This window comes from Protopterus annectens, chromosome 8.part0, assembly GCF_019279795.1.
Source record: "Protopterus annectens isolate FY-2018-M chromosome 8.part0, PAN1.0, whole genome shotgun sequence".
Lineage (NCBI taxonomy): Eukaryota > Metazoa > Chordata > Ceratodontiformes > Protopteridae > Protopterus > Protopterus annectens.
In genome coordinates, this window is record NC_056741.1 from 213,277,280 (window position 1) to 213,299,512 (window position 22,233).

Consider the following 22,233-nt stretch of genomic DNA (forward strand, 5'->3'; position numbering starts at 1 on the left):
TGTCCAGATCACCTGCAGTCAGACTGTCATATTTGTGCGGGATTCAACCCCCCCCCCTGAGCCATCGCTGACCGCAGGAACAAACTTATCCTAAAAGGTCTGTTGCCTGCTTCATCCTCATCTTCAGGGGCTCAAACCCTATCAGCTAGTCTTACTGCATCTTTGGAGCCAAGGAAATGCTCCCATAAGACTTGCAGAGCTTTGTCTGAGCCTCTGGCCAAGACTGCTAAGGCCTCAGATCTGAATTCTCTGGATCTAAGACCTACTTTTGCCCCTTTGGATCCATAGCGCCCTTTAGATCCAACATGCACCTCTCATATGACTGCCCCTCCTAGGCCAACTTCTTTTACCTCAGATCCAAGTGTTAGGACCTGAACTCCAGAGTTCGCCATCAGGACAGTTTCCCCAAAGCTGTTCTTAAAACTGCTCCAAACCCTGTCCAGATACTCTAGACCTGCTTCGGTTGCTTCCTCTAGGTCCTTCAGGAGTTTATCGGATGTAGATATGGACAGGATGATGCGGAGGTTTCTCAAAACTCAGATCCAAATGGGGGTATTGTTAGCTCCTTCCTCAATCAGGTCAATGAGTGTTCCTGTTGTTATGATTCAGTCTCCTTCTCTGATCTGACCATTGACTTTGGAATCCCAGAATCTTAGGTTCCTGAGAGAGAGTCTTCTTTGGATCCAAGGAAGTTTCCTTTCTTGACTCTGACAGCTACCCTGACTAGCTCTGCTCTGAGATCTTCAGATCAGAGTTGGTCTTGGTTCCAAGAGATCTGTGTCACATCTGGGGGATGGGTTTGTTTTCAACTTTTTGGACCTTTCCCTTCCTCTCAGCACTTCAGCCCTTGACAGCTCAGGTCCAGTCCTGTCAGGGATCCATGGATCTGGGTGATTCCCATCCATGCTTCTTCTGCTGTCTCAGCTTTGAGGGAGATGGAGGAAGTTTCTGCTGGTCCATCTGTCTTCCAGATTGTGGAAAGGGCTTTCTCTGACAGAGATCTGACCTCTTTTGCCTCTGATCCTCCCTGTTGTCCTTCACTGGATCTAGGTGTTGAACCTGTCATCCCCAGTGTCAGCCTGCCTCAAGGAGCCTCCGAGTTCTTCCTATGAGGAAGCTCCCTTTCTTCAGATACCTCCCCTGAACACTGCATAGAGGTTCCTCAGAAGAAGATGTGCAGAAGGAGGCACATTAACTCCCCAGTGAAGTCACAGACTTTAACGAGGGAGAAGGATCCCCACGATCACCATCTGATGATGTTTCCTTTGGAGACATCTTGGAGATCCTTAAGCAAAAAGTTGGCTGGTTATCTTAACCTCCTTCTGAAGAGTCTGTGTTCTTGGATGCTTTTGGAGTGAGCCTGTTTATGTCTTGGGTGACCCCCCCTCCCCCAGTGGACGACCTTATTAACTTAGCCTCCTGCCGAGCTTGGAAGGAGCTAGACACTGCCAAACCAATCCCCAACTGGATAGGTTTCTTGTTCCCCCCAAAGAAGGACTTCATTGGTCCAAGGGTGTCCTTGTTGATGCCATTGTTGTGGCAGCAACCACCAAGAAGAAGTTGGCTGAACAGAGCTCCTCTGTCCATCAGTCGAACAGAGAGTCTCGAGCGATGGACAGGTTTGGTAAGCACATTTACACTTCCTCTACATTCATGCAGAGATCGTTAAATTACTTGGCACATTTCACTTGTTGGCAGAGAGATTTGATCAAGGAGCTGCCTCTCTTGCTGAGACCATGATGGATGAGGACTTTAAGAAAGTATCTCCCCAACTGACTACCCTTGCTTCTGTGTCTAACTCTTCCATGAGGCTCATCTCCCATTCAGCAGAAGGTACCTCAGGGGCAGCCAATTCAGGTATTGCCGTCAGAAGGCATGTCTGGATGAGGCTTTGTGACTTTGTGGGATCCTTTAAGGCATCCTTTGTCAATGCCCCTTTTGATGGCTCCTCCTTTTTGGGCCATCTGCCAAAGAAACTCTTACCCGCAGTGAGCAGGAAAGAAAAGCACTGTCTGCATTTGGGGTCAAGCTTAGTACCCCTCAGCTCACTTTCTCCAGAAATCAGCAAGGTGGTAAGAAGACTTGGCTTTGAAAATCTCAAGGTTGTTTTCAGTATCAAAATGGGGACTCTTCCTTCAAGGGCAGAGGAGGAAGTTTCAATGGTAGAGGCTGCCCCAGAGGCAGAGGGGGTCTGCAGAATCAGGGCTTCAGAGAACCTTTCTGTTACAAGCCCTATCAGTGCTTCTGAAGCACTGCCCAACTGTTTGTCTCTGGAGGTAGTTGGTGGTCATTGTTACCTGCACCTAGACATCTGGACCAATCTGACAACAAATGACTAGGTGCTAAGCATAATATCCAGAGGTTATTACATTCCCTTTTTCTTTACACCTCCAGTGGAAAAAAGAGACCCCCCCCCAAAGTACCACCCAGTCAGAGGAAACATGCAGTACTGGGAATTCAAAAATTACTCAAAAAAGAGTCATCCATGAAGTCCCAACCAAACAGAGAGGATTTGGAACTTACTCCCGCTTCTTTTTAGTGCCAAAGAAAATGGGAACCCAAGACCCATCCTAGATATGAGCAATCTAAATGAACATGTAAAGAAGCCAAAGTTCCTGAGGGTTATGGTTCAGCCCATGCTATCACTGTTGAGCAAGGATGATTGGATGTGCTCAATAGACCTTCAGGATGTACACTGTCACATAAAAATAGACAGATGCTCCAGAAGCCATTTGCATTTCAGGCTGGGAGCCAGTCATTACCAGTTCAGAACTCTGCTCTTTGGACTCACCACAGCCCCCAGGGTGTTTACCAAATGCATGGCAGTAGTGGCAGCTCAACTGAGGCTGAAAGGATTCCAGTTGTTTGCGTATTTAGACGACTGGCTTCTCACTGCTCCAACATGGCATCAACTACTTCAGGCCAGGGACCGTTTGTTCCAGACCTTCAGCTTTTTGGGGATTACCATAAACCTTGCCAAATCACACATTTCCCCAGTTCAGAGGTTGTAATTTATAAGTGTGGTCCTGGATACAACACACCAGATAGCTTATTTGACTCCTCATCGCATAGCATCCTTGAGACACCAAGAATGGGAAATAATTTCTTTACCGTTTCCCTCTGCAAGATTGATACTTCAAGTCCTTGGCTCTGTGTCAGATGCCATTGTCCTAGTGCCTTTATGCGAGTCCTCCAATGGACTTTGACTGTTCAGTGGTCTATTCTTTACCAACATTTATCTGTTCCTATCAAGTTGACTCCATTTTGCAGACATCATCTTCAGTGGTGGATTCATAATGGTAGATTCATTTAGACAATCTGTTCCTGGGAAGACCATTCCTTCTCTCCCCTCCTACGGCCACAGTGACCACGAATGCTTCCTAGTTAGGGTGGGGGGGCATTTTGAGGGAAAGATGGTCCAAGGCACATGGTCTTCCTTGGAGACCAGATTGCATATCAACGTCCTAGAGATGAGAGCAGTTCTTCTAATGCTGCAAGCATTTCAGGACAGCCTTCCCTGTTGGGTGATTGCAGTACACACCGAGAACATGTTAGTAGTTTGGTATATCAACAAGCTAGGAGGAACCCATTCTTATTCGTTATGCAGAGAGGCCATGAGGATCTGGAAATGGCTGATATCTTCAGACCTATTCCTAGTTGCAACACATATACTGGAAAATCCATCGTTATAGTAAACCCAGCAAATCCATTATGAGCACTTGAGGGTGGTCCCTTAGTCAGTCAGTGGCAAATCTGATTTTTGGCCATTGGGGCTAACTTTGCTATCACATGTTTGCATCCCCCCAAAACATGTGCGGCAAGTACTTTGCTCTGATCTCCCCTCTGGAGGAGTCCCAGGGGGAGTCTCTGGTTCACATTTGGCTCTCTGGTCCCCTTTGTGTTTACCCCCTCTACCATTGATCCCGAAGTTTCTGCAGAAAGCCAGACAGCTGAAGAGTTCAGTGATCCTCATTGCCCCCTACTAGCCATATCAGGTATGGTTCTCCTTTCTCTGGTCTCATCTGAAATATCCCCATGGATTCTGGAGCCCAGACAGGGCCTCCTCTCTCATCCATCAGAGAATCAACACTCCAATCTGCTCACCCTCAAACTGACTGCTTGGTATCTCCAGTTCCAGTAATTCTGCAAAGGTCCAGGCTTGCTTCCTTCTGTGTATCAAAGCAAATGGAAAAGGTTTGCCATTTGGGCTTCCAGAGAGAATATCCACCTTTCCTTGGCCCCAGTTTCAGCCATCCTTCTCTTCCTTACTTCTCTTTTCAAGGAGGGAGCTGTTTTTCCTACTATAAAACTTCAGTTGGCAGCCATTCAGATTTTCATGCTGAAGATGCTTTTAGCTCCCTTGCAATGTCTAAATTATGCAAAGCCTTCATGAAAGGGATTTTTCTGCTTAGACCCCCTGGGATCTATTATTTTTCAAGGACTATCTCAAAAACCTTTTAAAACCACTAATGATTGTGAAATGAAATTCCTTTTGTAAAAAAAACATCTTGTTGGTAGCTGTTACTTCAGCAAAAAAGAATTTCTGAGCTTTAGGCCTTATCAATGAAACTGCCTAAGATTATTTTTCACAAAGATAGAGTTTCTCTCCATACCAGTCCATTCTTCATGTCTAAGGTAGCCACAGAGACTAATATTAAACAGTCTATACGATTGCCAGTCTTCTTTCTGAATTTCTCTAACAAGGGCGAATATATTTTGCATCTGCTTGATGTTCATAGCCAACTACTGGTTTACCTTTATAGTACAAAACAGTGCAGAAAGTCTGACCAGCTATTTGTTTCTTTCTCACCTAACTGGCTAGGTCAAGCAATTTCCAAAGTCACGCTGGCTAAGTGGATTACTGACTGTATATTGCTTATTTATTAAAAAAATTGAGTGAAGTTACCCCGTCCTCCTAAGGCCTATTCCACCAGATCTATGGCTACATCATCAGTTTTCTCCTTCAGATCTTCAAATGATGATATTTGTGCTGCAGCCACTTTGTCAAAGAATCATACCTTTGTGACACATTATAAATTGGACATTGTCTCCAGAAGTAGAGCTTCTTTTGGTTCCACAGTGCTCCAGCACATCCTTTCTTGAGGCCACCTGAGAGTAGCATTGCTGAGAACTCTGACCCAATAATGAGGAAGGATGAAAAGGACAACATCAGATTTAGAAGTTATGTACTTACCATAACTTGGCATTTGTGTTGTACATTTTCATTCTTCCTCACCTTCCCCTCCCAGCTGTCCCACCTCCTAATAGTTCCTGAGGATCTATTGAATTTATGGAAACCTTTATGTGGCTGGTTTGAACTTGAGTTCCTTCTGTCTATTATATCTCTTTATTCAGCAGACACTAGGGCAGCAAACTCGATCTGAGGAAGCTACAGAGATGGGGGAGTGTTATGGACAGAGGGAGGAGCTCGAGACTAGGACACAAGTCTAAGAAATGTGACCGAGTCGGATCCATAATATTTATTTATTTTATTTATTTATTGACATTTGTTGACTGGGAAAGCCCACTGTGTCAGGAACCCATTTTAAGTGGAGGCCCCAGAAGAAAAGCTCCACAATTAATACAGTCAAATAAAAATATAGACAGTTGACAAAAAATTTTTAAAGTAGAAATATGCAAACATTTTTTAAAAAATTATAAACGTAGAATACATAGACAATATAAAACTTACCAGTATGTATCAGAACTTATATAAACTTAGATAACAGTTGGTAGTATAGCACAAAGCTTTAGTTGTTTATTTTTGGCATTGCATGAAAAAAAAAACATGGCAGTTCTTTCCGAAAAGATATAGCAGTAATAGAGCTGTGTTGCTGTCAGGGTAAAAGTTATTTTGAACTGTGGAACTGGGTTAGAAACAAGTAGTGAAGGTTTTTATGGTGGTTTGTTTGATTTGCATTGGCATTTGAGGTTATGTAGGAAGTAAGTTTTTAATGCTACTTTATATGTCTTTATACGGTCTATTTGGGTAATATGGGAGGGTAAGGAGTTCCATTTTTTTAGCGATGCTATGGTAGAACAAGCATTGTCCAGCTCTTTTGTTGGGCTTGGTTACAATTAGTAGCAGTTTGTTGGAGGATCTTAGGGTATGTAAAGGAATATGTAGTATTGATGAGAGTGCTGGGCAGGTATTTGGTTTATAAATTAGTTTATGGGCTAGCATTAGATGGGTATAGAAAAGATAGTTTGGAAAATCCAACCAGTTCATTTCAGAGATTGCTTGGCAGTGGCTTTCCTGAGGCAAATTTAGCTATTTTATAGTAACAAGATTGAAGTTTATTGCTGAGGGATGAGTGAAGGTTAGTAAAGATGGCACTACCATAAAGTAGAGCAGGGATGAGTAAGGTACTTGCCAGTTTTGTTTTGGTGTTTTTGCCCATGTAAAGTTTATGATGATAAAGTTTGCTAAGTTTAAAGTGTGTTTTCTTTATTGCGTTGAGAATGTGTGTTTCAAAGGTGTGTTTGTTGTCAATTGTAATGCCTAGTAGTTTGGCAGATTTTACTATTTCTATTTCAGTTCTGTCTTTAGATAAGATTTTGAAGTCTATATCTGGTGGTTTTGAAGAGAATAATAGAAGTTTTGTTTTTTTGGTGTTTAGTAACAGTTGTGAATTGTTCAGCCATGATTCAATCTCTGTAAAAGCATTTTGAGTAACTGTGAGGATGTTAGAGAAATTGGTTGAAGTAGAGATTATTGTCAAATCATCGGCGTATTGAATAATTTTACTTAGTTGAGAGACTTTATGGAGGTCATTAATAAAGATGATGAAGAGTAATGGTCCCAGAATGGAACCCTGTGGGACTCCTATGTTGTTTAGCAGATAACCAGATTGGACGTTATGTCACTTTACAGATTGTCTGTTTTTTAGGTATGATGTAAACCAGTTGAAGGATTTGTGGGCACAGCCAAGTTTTGTTAATTGGATCAGACCACTTTACAGATTGTTGTCTATTGTTTAGGTATGATGTAAACCAGTTGCGGGGTTTGGAGGCAGAGCCAAGTTTTGTTAATTGAATCAGAAGTTTAGTATGTGATACTGTTTCAAAAGCCTTAGACAGATCTAATAGGATTACTGAAGTGGAGTGATTTGTATCTGAGGCTTTGTTAACAGTATCGGTGAATGAGAGCAGGGCTGTAATAGTGCTGTGTTGTAGGTGGAAGCCATGTTGAGTGGGAGACAGAAGATTATTATCAGTGAGGTACTTGAGTAATTGTGTGTGTACACACTTCTCAAGGATTTTGGATAGTGGGGAAAATATAGAGATGGGGCGATAGTTTGAGAGGTTGTGAGAGTTTCCACTTTTATATAGTGGAATACTAATAGATTTTTTCCACAGAAGGAACGTATCCTTCTGCGAGAGAGTGGTTTATAAAAATACTAATTGGATATGCAATTGCATTTGCTGCTAGTTGTAAATATTCTGGGGGAAGGTTGTCCGCAGAGTATTTTAATAGTTTACATATGAGAGATGTGGGTACTGATTGAGTAGAAAATGAGTGAGTTGCGGAAGGATTGGAATTTTTGTCAGGAATGAGTGGTGCATTGTCATTTTGTATGAGATTATTAGTATTCTGGGAGTATTGATTTGGGCTTGTTGAGGAGTCTTTGATTAATTTTTGGACGGTGGTAATAAAGTGGGTATTAAAGTCGTGGGAAATTTGATTAGGGGTCTTATCAGGCACAGGAGAGGGATTCTGTAGAGTTCCACGGTTGAGAAGGGTGAAGACTGACTTCCAGAATTTCTTTGGATTATTTTGTAAGGTTGTTAGCTTAGAGGAGAAATAGTTTTTTTGTCTTGTATTACTAGCTTCTTGGCTCTATTTCTTAATTGTTTGAAAAATTGCACCAGACCTTGGAAGCCCTAACAGCCCAAGAATCCAGCAAAAAAACTATCTCCACACAGGTAGGAAGAAGAGCAAAAAAAGCACATAGACATACGGTATGTGTTTAATGTGGTGAAGAAGGCAGGTGTATAATTTTAAGTATGGTAAAAGTTGGGAAGAAAGAAATAAACTATACTCAATAAGGCAAGTATATAATATTAAATATGACAGCAGGTGGGAGAAAATATTGTATACAGAGCACACTACTGGGGATTCCTGTGAAGTAAGGGCAGAAAAGTTAAGTCAAAAGATGGTGCCTTACTATATCAGTTTTTTTGATTCCTCTGTAATTAAGTAGGCGTGGGAGGGAGGCATGCAGGTTCAAGGTGGGGGAGGAAGACAGATACAAAGTAATACAAGGTTGTGAGCCAGAAAATCTGGACCAGGCCAGCTTCTAATAAGACAATCAGGAAAACCAAGCTCAGTCAATTTCAGGTCAGTGTAATGCAGTATGTTCCTAATAACTACAAATCTTGTCCTATTAATCTAGTAAAGTGTGGTGAAAAGGGCCACCACTACTATAGGGAAAAACAATTGAAGTATGAGCTGCAGGTACATAGGTAAACCTTTTCCAAGAGAAAGAAAGTATGACCTAGGAGTATAATTGGAAGAGAAAAAAATGGGGGGGTGCACACTTTACAGTAAAAGGCTATAGCAACATGTCTTCAGTTTAGAGGACAGATTAAATACAACTCTAACATACACTAGTGTAGCTGAAAGCACTTTAGTGTTCCACAGACTCAGGTCTCACAGTGCAGGGCAGACAGCCTTTGGTTTATTGGAGTTTGGCCAAGACACAGAATAAAACTTTTGCTGAAGGGACTGGAAATAAAATGGAAAAGGAGGTAAATATTAGGTCTGAAGTTTTAAAACACTCTGATTACCAAGTAACTAAGATAGAGGATGCAGGGGAGGAGCAGCATACCTTATAAGAAACAGCACAATTCTATGAGCAACACAAAATGCAAGGAAAGCAGAGAAAAAAACAAAACAAAAGGTAACCGCAGTTGATACCAAGCTATTATAACATATACTACATTATTATTTATTGTTATAAAGGTTATGAAGAAACAAACAGTAACTACTAAGATGTTACACACAATTTAGCATTCTCCACTAAAAGTTAGGAATAAAAACAGTGGTATGCTACTGCTACAGAAACACAAGCAACTACTACGATACTACACACAATTTAGCATTATCCACTAAATGTCAGGAATAACAGTGGTATTCTATAGAAACACAAGCAACTACTACGATGCTACACACAATTTAGCATTATCCACTAAAAGTCAGGAATAACAGTGGTATTCTATAGAAACACAAGTAACTGCTATGATGCTACACACAATTTAGAATTCTCTAGTTAAGTCAGAAATAACAGTGATATTATGCAGAAACACAGTCCCTTATATCCATTGGAGGTTACAGTAAGTTCTACTCTAATTGCCAAACAGGTTACTGATCTAAAAGTACACATAGCAGGTGACAATATTCACATTAGTGAGTAAAGCAGCATTTTACCTGCTATTTAAAGCCACAATATACTATGAATATAATTGTATACTGGCATAACAGAAACACTCATATGCAGGGCAAACAGAGTAAAGCAAAAAAACAAAAATGCTTTTGAAATCAAGTCTAGAAAACAAGTGACCAAATAGAGCTGTTACCAACTAAAATGTGCATGACAAAAAAAAAAAGCATACCACGTGTGAAACTTCACAAAAATAGCAATAAGAATCACGTACCTTCTAATTAATTCCAATCCTACTCTTTCTGACAAGGATGGGAAAGTTTGTATGGCTGCATTCTCAAAACCTCCCAGATGATGTTAAAAATGAGGTTTTAAATTATCTCTTGGTTAGAGATTTAGTGTTTGGCCCCACTACTGCAGAGATAATCAGAAAGTGAGATGAAAGGGGCAAGCTGATCCAGAGAATCTCTAAGAAATTTTAGCCCTTCTTTTCCAAATTGTCCATGGGATTCTTTTTATCCCCTCATCCACTCTTGGCAAAAAAAAAAAAAAAAAACGAATAAACAGTGTCAAAAAAATTCAGGTATGCCAAGGGGTTCAAAAAAGAAGTTTTGAACATCCTAAATCCAAGGACAGTCCAGTACGTCTGAATGACTATTCAAGAGACCTTGTGACCCTGTCCTACCCTGGCCTCTTTTTTTCTTCTAGAAAGTCTGAATCACCATTTTTCTGTTTGGCAACAGATTGTTTCAGACAAATGGGTTCTGAAAAGCATTCATCAGGGTTGCAGATGGCAGTGGGAGGAAATTCTTTGTTTCTGGGAGGTTATTCCTCATTCTCGAGATCAGTCTGTTTGGTTTCCACCTGTTCTTTATCACATGCTGTCCCAAGAAGTGATAGAACCAGTTCATTCTTCCCAGGTGGGGAAGGGTTTTTATTCATGGATATCCATTGTGCTAAAGAAAGAAAATGCTTGGAGACCAGTTCTTGATCTCTCTTCCCTAAACGTTTGTGATAGTGCCAAATTCAAAATGATGTCACTTCACAACTCATTAACTCTTCTTCCTCTTTCACACTGTGGGTTCTATCTGTGAGCCAGTTTGCAACCCATCTAGTGATACAGGGGTTGATGCCAAGCTTAGTGAGTTTTTCTATGATTCCTGAGTGGGGAATGGTATCAAAAGCCTTGGCCAGATCAAGGTAGGGTGTATGAACCACCTTGCCTTCATCCACAGCTCTGGTGACTGACTCAGAGAAGTCAACCAAGTTGAGCAGGCATGATCGACCATTCACAAAACCAAACTGTGTGGGATCCAGAATTTGGAGATTCCCTATATCCATGTTTATTAGGGCCATGATGATGCTTTCCATAGCTTTACATATCAGACTTGTCAGGCTAATGGGGTGATAGTACCCAGCGTCTATAGTCGCTCCTCCTTTGTGGAGAGGGACAAAGCCTGTGGTGAGGCTGTGACTGAACAGAGCACACAGCTGAGGTGCCAGTTCACTCTGTAGTTCATGTAGAACACAACCAGAGATATTGTCAGGTCCCATAGAAGCTGTATTCTTGGCCTTGGACAGTGCTATTTTAACCTGTGCTGCAGTAATACTGGGTGCCTGGCAATCTACTGCTATTGTGATTGGTCCTTTGGGGGGGGATAAAGTTGGCACTGAATCTGTCGGCCAGTACACTGGCAATATCTGTTGGCTCTGGTGAGTTACTATCTCTAGGATAGTAACTCGCATAAATATTGTAACACCAGAGAAAAACTAGCCATGAATGGGTGTTGGTTATATTATTGGCACCAACTAGAAACCTGTTCCATTTGTTAATATATAACTTTCCAATAGCAGGCTTTCCTGCCTCTATTAGTACCTGCTGCATGCCCTCAGTAAACAGGTGCCTAAAAGGCATTAACTAACACCCTATCATCCAGGTGGTCATCTAAAGATGATTGCTATCAGGGTGCATCAAACACTCCTTTTCTTGTGTAAGTAGATCCAGTCTGTGAGGGAGTTTGTGGTAATTTCTCCTGGCCACTTTTAAAAGAAGGAATAACCACAGTTGCCAGAGTAGAAGGAAGTCAGTAGAATGATGTTGGGGGATTCCTTCTGAATCTTCAGACGTACCCTGGATATTAGTGGAAAGGAATAAAGGAACATTCATGTAAAAGGAAAAGAAAAGTTATGTGTCTTCCATGTTTTCCTGCATGGAGTTATGGAACAAAATCTTACCAGTTGATTGCTCATTGAGGTGGCAAAGAGGTCTACTTGATGAACTCTGCACAGATGGATCAAATCTTGGAAGACGCCTGATTTAGTTCTAGTTTCCATTCAAGAGGGTCTGCCCTGGTCCTGCTCAGCTTGTCTGCCATACAGTTTTGCTCTGATGGAATGTAGAATCCCTGTAGAGTCAGATTGTGTTGTAAAGCTATACCCCAAGCTAACATGGACAGTCTGGAAAGGGTACGGTCTGCTTTCCTCCTGCTTGTTGATGTACCACAACACTTGAAGAGGTCCTGGGGACTGAAGATGGTTCAGAGAGTTGAGTGCCTCGATTAGGGCAAGCATCTCCTTGATATTTATGTGCATGTGCCTGTCCTTAGTGTCCCACACCCCCTGCACTTTTATTCCTCCTGAAACTGCTCCCCAAGCAAAGTCTGAAGCATTGATGGTGACTGACTGCTTTGTAGAAGGGAGGAAGAATGGGAAACTTGGATTTAAGTATATCTGTTGTCTCCACCAAAAGGTTTCTCATTTGACAAACTGCAGCATTGAGATTTGAAAAGATAAAGGGTGTTGATGCTGGAATCAAAACAATTTTAGACACCACTGTATCTTTATCATGTGGAGTCCTGTCAGGAGTATCATTCACAGATGCCATGAGACCCAAAATCCTGAGGTATTCCCTCACAGTGATGGAAGTCAGAATGGAAAACCTTAGAAATAAATCTAAATAAAAATATATTTTTTTTCCTGTGGAAGAAAAGCTATTTGAACTGATATGTCTAGGTGACATCCCAGGAACATATTCCTGTGTGAAGGAGTCAAGAAAGAGCTTTTGAATATTCTCTTGGAATCCCAGCTTGTCTAAGAGATTTCTTACCCAAGAGAGAGCTTACTGATACTTTGAAAAAGACTCTGCAAAGGTAAGCAAGTCAGCCAAGTATGGAAAAAATGTGGATAGTATGTAGCCTGCAGTAAGATATAACTGGGTCTAGATACTTTGTGAACACTCTTGGTGTAGTAGATAGTCCAAAGGGTAAGGCAGAGAACTGATAATGTAATCCAGACACACAAAACCTTAAGAAATGTCTGAAGTCTGGATGGAAAGGGATGTGAGCATAAACATCTTTTAAGTCAAGTGTTACCAAAAAACGTGAAAGAGGAAGAAGAGTGCTGACTCTAAGTCAAACTGCTGACTAGTCACGAATGGAGTCCCACAGAGTTCAGTCCTGGGTCCTCTCCTGTTTGGCATCTACTTCTCTGAAGTCCAGGCAACACGAAGGGACTCCCACTGACAAAGTTCACAGACAATTGCAAGTTGGGAGCTATTATTAACTCCCCAAGTGATGTTGACATCCTACAGAATAGCCCCACTGAAACCAACGACTGGTGTCAGAACCATGGCCTTAAGCTCAATGCCAAAAAATGTGTTGTCATCCCCTTTGGGATAAACCCAGTTCCCATGAATTACCACATTGATGGTAGTCCAGTGACTACAGAAGGTATTAGAAGAGATCTGGTAACACAGGTTGACAGCAGCCTCGCTTTTGATCACCACATTGCCACTGTGGTCAGAAAGGCCTTCCATGTGGCACATCTCATTACTAAGAGTTTTGCATCCAGGAAGAAAGAGGTTATTGTCTTCCTCTACTCTTCCCTCATTAGGCCAATCATAGAGTACAATGCCTCATTTGGCATGCACCTCACAAGACACCTGCAGCAACTGGAGAGGCCGTAAAAGTACCTCACAAAGAGGATCCTAGGCCTTAAACACTTGTTCTATATAGACAGACTCAAAAAAACTCCAACTATTCTCTGTATCATATTGCCCCAGCTCAGTTAGAAATGCTACATCTAAAGAAATCCCAATGCACCACATGCTCCAGAGACCTCAATCTCATTACCACAATTAACAGAAAATGCTGGAGGGACAGGTTCATAACCCAGAGACTGCCCATGCTATGGAACAGACTTCCCAAACATGTCAAGCAGAGCACCTCACTGACCCTCTTCAAGAGAAATCTTGATGAGTATATGGGAAACAGGACCCAGGGGATAACTCCAGTGGCTCTATTCGACAGAGGCACTGGGAACTATGGTCGGATGGCACTATGCCAGGGTAATCCTATGGCTAGGCTTGTAAAGGCCCCAGGGCCATTAGCCTAGTACACACTTATGAACCTATGACCTTTCTTTTCCTCTATCAAGGTTCATTTATCTGTCATTTCAAAAATATTTGCCCATGGATCTTCCTCTTTTAATGCATTCTCTTGTCAAAATGTTCTTGAAAGGGGTTTTGCATTCAAGACCTCCAAGAAAACTAGTGTCCCCTCCTTGGGAACTTGTTCCATTTGAACCAGCTGATTTGGCTGACTTTAGGTTCTTAGCATTGAAAACAGTTTTATTTATTCTGTATTTATTTATTTTTGTTATTATTGACATGTGATTACCAGGAAAGTGTGACTGGATAGGAGCCCATTTTCATTGGAGGTTTGGGGGAGAAAAACTCCAAAGAATTACAAAAACTTTGCAACGACCTCAGCAAGAAGGGTATCTGAGTTGCTCTTATTATGTCAATCCTATCTCATTTTCCATAGCAACAGTTTTTTTTTTTTGAGAACCAGTCCTTCTTTTATGCCTGAAGTGGTATCTGAGCTTTCTTTAAGTCAAACTATCAGTCTGTGACAATATCCTGCACAAGGTGTATACAAACTTAAAGAAAGCGTACAAGGCAGTGCAACTTGCACAAATGGGAAAGACTGACCATTATACCATCTTGCTATCACCAGCATACAAACCAGCACTAATTAGAGAGAAACCCCCAAAGAAACAAATCGGGGTCTGGCCAAAGAGAGCAGTGGAGGCCATACAAGACTGCACTGAAAAAACAAACTGTAATATGTTCAAGGAGGCAGCCACAGTGTATCAGCATCTGAACTCAGATGAATACATAGAGATTGTGATGTCATACATTTCAAACTGCATTAATGAAGTAACAAGCACCAAGAGCATCACTATCAGAGCTAGTCAAAAGCCATGGCTCACCCCAAGGTATATGAGCTTCTGAAGGTGAGAAATGCAACTTACAGGGCTAAGGACAAAGCAGCTCTAAGGGAAGCAAGAGGCAATTTCAGGAGAGGTATAAATGAGGCAAAGAGGGAGTGTGGCAGAAGGGTGGAGAGCCACTTTGATGATGTCTGTAAGACAAACTCCACTCGCACAACCCGCACGCAAGTCCTTAACCTGGAATGTGACATTAATAGAACTTGTTGGCAGGATAGATTTGTGTCCCAAAGACTCCCCAGCCTCTGGAATAGACTCCCTCTCCATGTCAAGCACAGTACCTCTCTAGCCCTCTTTAAGAGGAACCTGGATGACTGGATGGGAAACAGAAAATATACCCGTGGGATCCCACCTGTGTCCCTGTTGGACAGGGGAAACAGGTTCTGACTTTGAGGGAACATGGGTGAATTCTTGGCTAGGCTTTTAAGGGCCTCCGTGCCAATAGCCTAGTATAATCCTATGAACCTACGAACATGAGGGATGTGAGGAGATTATGGTTTGGGATACAGGAGATCACCAACTACAAATCAGGTCAGCACAGTGTGAGGACAACATCGAATTCATGGATAGTTTGAATACTTTCTTTGGAAGATTTGAGGAGAGAAACAGGTTGGCACTAAAGCTACCCACTGATGAGAAGGATGCTGTGCTCATATTCAGTACAGATGAGCTGAGAAGAGAGCTAAGAAAGGTGAACCCCAGGAAGGCTGCTGGCCCAGACAACATACTGGGCAAGGTATTAAAAGGCTGTGCTAATCAACTGTGCACAATACTCACGGAGATATTTAACACCTCTCTTGCCATGGCGAAAGTACCTTTATGCTACAAGGAAACAAACATCCCACTGCCTAAGAAAACCTCCCCTTCCAGCCTTAATGACTATGGACCAGTTGCTCTGACATCTGCTGTTATGAAATGTTTCAAGGGGAGGATCAAAAAGCATTTGGCATCGGGCCTATCTCCCAATTTTGACCATCTGGAGTTTGCTTAATAGCCAACAGATCCATGGCTAAACATCTAGAGGGCATTGATAACTATGTGAGGATGCTGTTCATAGATTTCAGCTAAGCATTTAATACAGTGGTACCAATGCAACTGATAGGAAAAACTGGCATATATAGGAGTCAGTAAACATCTCTGTAACTGGATCCTGGACTACCTAATTGAGAGGCCACAGAAAGCGAGTTTGGGTAAGAACACATCAAAGAGGTTCCACAGGGATGTGTTCTCAGTCCGATCTTATTCACCATTCTTACCCATGACTGCTATGCAAAGCACAAGTCCAACTATATCATTAAGTTTGCTGATAATACCACAGTCACGGGGCTCATCACAAAGGAGGATGAAAGAGCATATATAGAGGAGGTGGCATCTGTAATCAGTTGGTGTGAGGGGAACAACCTTCACCTGAATGTAAGCAAGACCAAAAAGATTATCAATGACTTCAGGAAAAAAAAACATTCAGTTCTCATGATCAATGGGGAGAGTGTAGAGAGGGTTAAGTGTATGAAATTCCTAGGTGTACACATATCAGAGGATCTCTCGTGGTCAAGAAACACCTGTCAGCTGGTCAAGAAAGTACACCAACTCCTCCATTTTTTGAAAAGGCAGAAGAAAGCTAAGCTTCTGCCTCATATCCTGTCCACCTTCTGTAGAGGTGTTATTTAGAGTACCCTCATCAGCAACTTCACAGTGTGGTTTTGAATTTGTACAGCTACAGAAAGGAAGGCACTACAGCGAGTGGTGAGGGTTGCAGAGAAAGTAACAGGTACCAGTCTTCCATCAATACAACTTTACTCTTCAAGAAGCATCAGAAGGGCCACCAAAATAATACAAGACACCACACCTCCAGCGCACAGACTTTTTAGACATCTGGCATTGGGTAGAAGATATTGCAGCATCCACTGCAAGACTACTAGATTCAACAACAGTTTCTACCCAACAGTGGTCAGACATCTGAACTTGGGCATAAGTCCCAGAGAACTAGACATACACTAAGTCAGTTCTTTCTTTTTTCACAAATACCTATAGTCTGTTGTATAATATATACCACATAAATTCCAAGTGCAATATTTATTTATTTTATCCCTATCAAATGCAACATTAGACAGACAATTTAGGCAATGTGCAATCTATAATGTGTCTTTTATTTATATGGGGCAGTTATTATAACTTAGTGGAGGGTATACTTATTCTTTATTCAAGTGCTGAAATTTTTTTCTGCACTTTTTTACGAGTACTGGGAGTAGGACTGTATATGTTAGTTATGTTCATTCTTTTACTTGTTATGTGTCTGTTTTACTTTCTGTTTGTAATGTCAAGAAAGAGCTGATGAACACAATTTTGTTTAGGCTACACGTGTGTGGTCCTAAATGACAGTGAAGTTTACTTTGAATCTTGAATCAATCTCCCCATTTTCCTTCCTGAACCTAATAATTAGAGAGAAAGGGTACTTCATACCTTGGATGTCCACAGACAACTCAGGTACTATCTTGACAGAACTAAATCTTTCAGATCTTCAGATCAATTGTTCATGTCTTGTGAAGGTAAGAAGAAGGGACATCCTGTGTCAAAACAGACTATTTCCAAATGGCTGTGTGACAAAAGGAGATACTGCCAGTCCAACTTTCTGGAATTTTGTAAATAATTATATGTCATTGGTGAATATCTAAATAATTTGTGTAAGATGCTTGTTATAACTGTATTAGAACTGTATGTTATGTGTATATCAAACTGCTGGTACAGAAGTGTCTGTTGAAAAGGGTTTGTAAAGTACTGAGTTTAAAGATGTAGCCACAGTGTACCCTACTGGAAAAGGGCAGAATTGTATATACACTATTGTAATTGTTTAAATGTATATATTTTAACAGAGGAAACTGGAACACAGGAGGTTAACTTGCAAAATGTCAGATAAATAGTTGAATTATGACTGCCCCATAAAAGATGATTTCAAAGAAACAGAGACACAATGTCTAAAACTAGGGAGCTCTCTGCATTGTCTTTAAGTTGAACTAATTGCTACTTGTGAAGCATGAAAGGATACAATTGTTTTATGACTTTCCTCATCTACCAGAGATCTGTGGAAAAAACAGGCAGTTGCTAAATGCTGGCAGCTTCTATCAATGGCTGTTTGTCATCTGGGTAGAGTCAGATAACAATAAATGATGGCATTCTGCAAGCTATCCCAGAAGTAATATTTGAGATATTAATTTGAGGAGTGTCTTAGAGTGAAACAGGGCATTCTTTATCCTGTCTTTGACCTGACAATAACATCAGCTAGAAGATCCATTCACCACACCTGCCTTGCTGTAATCGAAAGTTTCTAGGGTATAGTAATTCTCTTAGATTCAGACAGGAATAAAGTGAAGCATAGCTTAGATGATTTTCTTTATTTATTTGAGACTGTCCTGCAATGTTGTTTTAAATATTTCCCATGGTTTTGAACTCTGATGTTACTGTGATTATTTACTGAGTATTTTCTTGTTCTTTAATTATTTATTATTAAACATATTTTAACCTTTCATTGTGGCTGATCTTTTTGAGACATATTTAAGTACTGAGAATACTTGCATATTTATTTGGTGACACTGTGCGGGCCACTCCTAATAGCCTTGCTCTTGGTCAAACTACCATTTGTATTGATAGGAACATTACACAGTAATACTGGACACCCTTTGGTTAAGGGCCTTAAAGTAGATGATAAAAAGTTGTCTGATGGCAGTAGAAACTACCTTATAGTCTGGGCAGAAGAGAACATAGCTAGTAAACCTGTGCCAGCCTTTCCCAGGTGGGTGTGTGTATAAATCAAACCTCAAAGAGTATGTGCTTGTCAGCTACTTGGGCAGGGACACAAAGCACTGGTTGAACAGAGCGGGTGCTGGAGGTCTTGGCTTGGCCACTCAGCTGAGATCTCAACTCTGTAGCTGTACCAGTTGGGAGTCTTACTGGGGATCTGGAGAAAAAGGGAGAAACCAGCCCTGGACTGACTGTGATCTCTGTGTGCTCTTAAGGGAAGTTGCACTTGATGCAGTGAGCTGCATCTGGAAATACTGTGTGTGTACTTGTCATCCTCTCGGTGAGAATGTCCCCCACTGTTGACAGTGGTGAGGAGTGAGGCTCCTCGATTACTGGGCCAGTGATGGGGCATCACCTATTAATTGGTTGGCAATGGTGGGATATCCATATATTAGGATTCAGTGGTGTGGATATTGTATTCCTGTAGCCTGTAAAAAGTGGTCACTAGAGAAAGTGTTTGTACTCTCAATCAGCCACACAGTGAACATTCAGAGTTTCATATCACAGTAGTTTTATTTATTTTTTGTTAGCTTAGTTAGTCAGGGAGAGCAGGCAAGGATGTCAGTAGAGGAGTATTGCTAGCCGACAAGGAGCCAGTTGGCTGAGATGTGCCAAGCCAAAGGACTGGTGCATGCCAACCTGGCTGAAGCAGAAATGATTGTAGTCTTGGCCACAGCTGCATCACAGACCAGCAACCAGGAGGACAACCGGACTGGCCTTGAGGAAGTACAACTCTCAGAAAATGGACAGTTCAACCTTTCTAAAGAGGACCTAAAAATCCATCTGGAGTTAAACAGACTTGAACTGGAGGCCAAACAGTTGGAACTGGAATCATCAGAAAGACTGAGGCATTTGGAAGTCAAAGCTGAAGAGAATGAGAGACAGAGGCAACATGAAAAGGAGATGCTGACTCTTCACCAGGGTCATGAAGGTAATGGGGAAGAGAAAAACCGAACCTCAGAAGCAATAAAGATCAGTAAATTTCTTCCATAATTTACAGAGGGTGATAATCTTGATAGTTTCATTCATATGTTTGAAAGGGTATGTAAACAGTATAATGATGACCAAGGGCTCTGGGAACGGTTCCTGACCTCTTTATTCCATGGTAAACCTATAACTGATATTTCTTAATTGTCTGATACTGATTGCTTAAATTATAATACTGTTAAAATTGTTTGTTAGAGTGTTTTAAGTTTTAAGTTAACACCTGAAGCTTACAGTAAAATTTTCTGTGGATAGACGCAAGGCAGATGAAAGTGTGTGTCAATAATATTGCTGAGTTAAGCACTTATTTTCATAGGTGGGTGAGTGGGTATCAAGTCACCACTTTGGAACAGCTGTCAAACCTTTTGGTGAGGGAACAAGCCCTTAGCACTTTGCCTGAGAACATGAGAATCTGGATAGCAGACAGAAAATGTAACACAGCAGAGGAGTTTGGGGAAAAAGGGAGACCTATACCTAGCAAGCAGGGCATCACTGCACAAGAAAGGGATACCCAGTACTGCACATGAGTCTAAGGGAACCCATGATGGGCAGCCTAAACCATTCCAACATAGTCCACCAGTAGCAGGGGAAGCCACTGGTTCAGGTACACTGCCAGGACCTAGGGTTAAATGTAGTAAATGCAACCAGTGGAGCCTTGTAGCATATATATGTCCACAGAGCCAAGGTGGGGAACAAAAGATGGGAGAGCCAGTAAGTAGGAATTGCAAAATGCCAGCAGTAAGTAGTCTGGAGACAACAAGGGTACAAAACCAAAGCTTAGATGTTTTTCTTTATTTATTTGAGTCTGTCTTGTAATGTGGTCTTCAATATTTCCTGTGGTTTTGAACTCTGGTGTTACTGTGATTATATATTGAGTATTTTCTTGTTCTTTTATTATTAAATATATTTTAACCTTTCATTGTGGCTGATCTTTGTGAGACATATTTAAGTTCTGAGAGAACTTGCGTATTTATGTGGTGACACTGCGCAGGCCACTCCTAATAGCCTTGCTGTTGGTCAAACTACCATTTGTATTGATAGGAACATTACACAGTAAGATTGAGCACCCTTTGGTTAAGGGCCCTAAAGCAGCTGATAAAGAGTTGTCTGGTGGCAGTAGAAACCTCCTTATAGTATGGGCAGAAGGGGACACAGCTAGTAAACCTGTGCCAGCCTTTCCCAGGTGTGTGTGTGTGTGTGTGTGTGTGTGTGTGTGTGTGTGTGTGTGTGTGTGTGTGTGTGTGTGTGTGTGTGTGTGTAAATCAAACCTCAAAGAGTGTGTGTGTGTGTGTGTGTGTGTGTGTGTGTGTGTGTGTGTGTCAGTTACTTAGGCAGGGACACAAAGCACTGGTTGGACAGAGGGTGCTGGAGGTCTTGGCTTGGCCTCTGAGCTGAGATGTCAACTCTATAGCTGTGCCAGTGGGGAGTCTTATTGGGGATCTGGAGAAAGAGGGTGAAACCAGTCCCGGACTGACTGTAATGGTTTGCTCTTAAGGGAAATTGCACTTGATGGAGAGAACTGCATTTGGAAATACTGTGTACTTGTCATCCTCCCACTGTGAATGTCCATCACTGTTGCCAGTGGTGAGGATTGAGGCTTCTTGATAACTGGGACAGAGGTGTGGCATGGCAGGTTTCTAAGGCTGTTACCTTTTGTTAAAGACAACATAGCACAACTCTTCCAGGAAGGATCAACACCCACTCTAATAGGGCCTTGCCTTCATCTATGGCTTTTTGGAAAGTGCTAGATTCTAGAAGTATTCCAGAAGCTGCTGCTTTGTCCTGTGGACATACTCCTACAAAGTACTTTAAGCTTAATTTCTTTTCTAGGTCCAGATCAAGCTTTGCTAGAATCATTCTCCGGGGCCTTCTGGAGTTTCCTCCTTTCCCTTCCCAGACGTAGTTAGTAGGGGTAATCTACTACAGCAGAGATTAATATGATGAGCATAGTACAGTTGTATAAGTTGAATTTACCATTACAGTAGAAGTTTAAATGATTACTATTGCAGTACCCACTCCTTCCCTCCCTCTATCATCATTGTTTTTGGTGTGAGTTTTTATGCCAGCTTGTGGACATTTATTTATATATTTATTTGTTTGTTTTTCCAAGCATTGTCCTTTCAGGGCCCATCCTCAGTTTCTCTGCTGGCAGGAAAGCTCTGAAGGAGTTTACACCCAGACATGTCTTCTAGTCAGCTCAACTTGAGCTGGTTGACAATTTGGACATGTCAAAGTGTGAAGCTCTTAAAGCAGACTTGCTGTTATATCATTGGCAGGATATAACCCGTATAGATAAGGCTACTGCAGCAGTGGTCATTTGAACATTGTTTGTTATGGTAAGTTCAACTTCCACAACTGTACTTTCTGCCTACACAGCATAACATAGTAAAAATGTTTGACCTCCTGCTACTGTGAAGACTGAGGCTGAAAAATTAAAGCTGTTATTTATTTAATAAATATTTTCCTTTATAACCGTTGTATTATGGATTAAGTGCATTCTTCTTTTGTTGCCACAGTTATTACTTGGAATCAGAATGGGAACATTGTAAATAACAGTAAATGAAATGTTCCTTTAGGATAAAGTTTGAAACTGTAAATGCATAAACAGATATTTCAAAAATAATTTTCATGCAGCTATACTGTGGTGCCATTTTTTAATTTGGTTGCAAATGAAAATATTTTGCAACCTTTGTTGTACTGCAGAACACATTTCACATATTTTGGGTTTTCATTTAATTTCTCATTTGTAATCCTACTTTTTCATTAGAATCTTCTACTGCTC

The 22,233-nt window shown here is 41.4% G+C and overlaps 1 protein-coding gene across 2 annotated transcripts in view; it reads left to right on the forward strand.

Annotated features, from left to right (window-relative positions):
• Positions 1-22,233, forward strand: part of LOC122808703 (endothelin-converting enzyme 1-like) — a 1,298,251-nt gene that overhangs the window by 561,732 nt on the left and 714,286 nt on the right. The window lies entirely within an intron of this gene.